Source organism: Micropterus salmoides, unplaced genomic scaffold (genome assembly GCF_014851395.1).
Source record: "Micropterus salmoides isolate LMB-PRFRI ecotype aquatic unplaced genomic scaffold, ASM1485139v1 Ms_hic_scaffold_12, whole genome shotgun sequence".
In the NCBI taxonomy this organism is placed as follows: domain Eukaryota; kingdom Metazoa; phylum Chordata; class Actinopteri; order Centrarchiformes; family Centrarchidae; genus Micropterus; species Micropterus salmoides.
Genome location: NW_024040263.1, coordinates 3961206 through 3964176, shown reverse-complemented (window position 1 = coordinate 3964176; position 2971 = coordinate 3961206). Strand labels below are relative to the sequence as shown.

Sequence of the window (2971 nt, the reverse complement as noted above, 5' to 3'; positions counted from 1 at the left end):
TATTACGAGTTCCGAAGCATTTTTTTTTTTCCGATCTATTGTTTTTTCAATGATCAAATAAGAGAAATCCGTCCTCTAATAAAAATTTCTACACAAAATGAAGTACCTGACTCTCAAACCCTTTTTTGTCTTTTTTGTCTATCCCTTTGTGTCTGTGTGCTGTGGCCGTGGAATTGATTCACTCTTCCTCCTGGATCCTGGGGTGAGTTCAGCGCCGAGAAAATGTTGGAAAACATTTTTTTAAATGGAAACGGTGGTGCCTTAACACCCTGTTGTGTATGCAAGCAGACTGCATTTTCTTGCCTTTTTGACATGGGGCCTTTCTCATTTCCCAAATTTGTGTCACCTCCATTCTCGAGGATGTGACCCATAAATTGATCTCAGTGTGCCATCTTGAAGGACATCTCAATTCCTAAATTGCATCTCGAGCAAGGGGGTAAGCCGCAGTTGGTATAGTGAAGTTGACCAATGCCTGCACGGAGGGTTCCATGTAGGCCCAAAAACCGCATTGTAACCGTTGTAGTGGGACAACGGTGTGGATTTGTAAATTTTATTAAATAAATTTAGAGCTACTCCAAATCCCTCTTTTCCTCTCCCAGAGAGGAGCAGGGGGGGTTAAAGATCAACTTCAACAGACTGCTGACGAGACCTCAACGGAAGGGGGGGGTGGAAAAGTTGCTTTCTTTAAGTGTTCTTTAAGGCGCCAGTTTTACGATCAACTGCCCAGGCGGCAGTTGATCGTAAAACTGGCGCCTTTTTGATTCCGAAGCTGATAACGACTGTTAAACTGACAAAAGGGACACAAACCAGCGATTAGAATTTCCCTGAACAGCCTATCAAAACTGCCCCCCCACACATGTAACCATGGCAACTGAACTGGGTCTGTGTTTCATTACCCCATCAAAGGGGTTGTCTCACCCAAGTGTGACATAAGCCAGGAAGCCGAACTTTAAATAACCAAAGACTGCAGTCTCCAAAGACTCAAAGCATTTAATTAAGATTAATTAAATCTTTAGTTACTTGATTATGTTTGCCTCTATTTGAGTAGTTATGTTACCATGTTATTGCTATCTGTTGTTGATATTAGTGCTGAAAAGAATCTAAATAAGTTACTTTTGCAGTGTTTTTATTTTCAGCAAGACACTCCCTCATCTAATGTGTAATCAGGCGAGGGTGATCAGCATCTGACTGAAGTACAAGTAATGAATGATTTTGCTGAAGGCTGCAGTAGGCCCTACATAACGTGAGTCTATACGCTGCAACATTATCCTCACTTTGATCACGGTACAAGACTAGTAACCGCTCGCATGGGTCTCAGTTATTGTTGACAGTTTCAGAATCGGAAAAACTTTATTAATTCTGAGGGGAAATTCTGTGATATGTGTTTAAGATATGCATATTAGCAAGTTATGGCATAAAAGAGAAAAGACTTAGGTAACTTACATGGTGATCAACATCCTTTATCCGTCATGGTCGGTGATTTCTTTTTTAAAATTTATTATTTATTTATTATTATTAACACTATAAATAGCTTATTTCAACAATCCGAAACATAAAACGGTTTTGAAACAGCAAAGCCAAAAGAAAACAAACCAAAAGAAAGAAGGTAATAGTGAGTCTTATTCAGTTATCATAATGTGTGTCTGTATTGGAAGGATCTTGCTAAAAATGTGGTCAATGGATTTTATCGTTTGAGATTGAGAACGTGCGTCGCTTTAAATGTTGCTGCCGCAAGGAATTGTGGGACGGCATTCCCCTCCTTTCCTTCTTTGTATAATGGGGGTTATTCAAAGTAGAAATGGAATATTTCCTGGGGTGGAAGTCCCCAGGTGGCATGTCGGATAGTTGGATTCTGGTGGTGATTCCTCTTGGCGCCACCTGCCCTTGCCACATAAGCAATATGGTTACATTTCTCATGAGCGACGGGATGTCACAGGGTTTTGATGTCATTTTTGGTCCTACAAAGAACCCTCTGTGCAGGCTTTGCTTGGCTTCACCTTTCTAACTGTGGCTAACCCCTTTGGAGAAAACATCCCTCAAAGTCTGTTGCGCAACGTTGCACAACCGTTCAATCCGAAAACATTTTTGAGACTATCTCCCCAGGTAACCTGCTTATTACAGACACCTGCTTCTCATCAAGCTTATGTTGCAGTTTTCCAGTCACTCAGTGCTGGATTGTTACCTCTCAGGCCTTCCTTGTGGTTCCTAGTTTTGCTTTGTAATTCTTATACTTCTACTGCCTTGTTCCATTTTCCCTTGTGTTTCAGGACCATGCTCACCTGCCTACAAGCTCTCAATCTGGCTCTCCAGACCAAAGCCAGCAAGTCACACACTTCTCTCATTAAGTAAGCTCTGTTTGACGTCAGCCACTGCAAACTGCTCTCTGCCTACCCCAGCGGCATCGCTGTTTACTCCATCTCAATTTGCTGCTCCTTTTTACAATAAATCTCTTATTCTCTATGCCTGTGTCTGAGTCTGATTTGGGTGGGAAGGACCAGCCAGGAGAGAAGAATCTGACACTTTAGTTTGGCAAGGATCCTCCCCTCTGGCAGGACAATGTTTCAAGTGATCAGTGTTTGTTCCTTTTTGTTGTTTTTTTCCCTTGTCTGATGCCAGATCTGCATTTTTCTCCTCAAACTGAACTATTTTGAAGCGTATAAATGTTTCCACTTCCACCTCGCCCTCTTTTCTTTGCTTCAGTCTAATGTCTTTCAGCAAGACAAGGTCTCCCACTACAAAGTTGTCCATCTGGCCCATTTTTGCTTCTCTTTTGCAGACTGTCTTGGCTTTTTTTCATGCTGTCCCTAAACTATGAATATGGAGTATCCTTTTCAGGCCTTTACCAGTTTGTTCAGTGACCTGAAAATACAGAATTCAAGTATAGGCAGAATATACGGCAAATACACAAACATTTTATATTTGTGGGTTACAAAAACCCACAGACTGACCCACAGACACCACTACAAAGCTG

At 41.6% G+C, this 2971-nt stretch overlaps 1 long non-coding RNA gene across 1 annotated transcript; it reads left to right on the top strand.

Moving 5' to 3' along the window:
• LOC119898719 lies at positions 1 to 2460 on the top strand. Its single transcript, XR_005443625.1, has 2 exons — positions 1 to 202; positions 2268 to 2460. It is a non-coding gene; the product is annotated as an uncharacterized LOC119898719 (long non-coding RNA).
• The last annotated feature ends 511 nt before the right edge of the window (positions 2461 to 2971 follow it).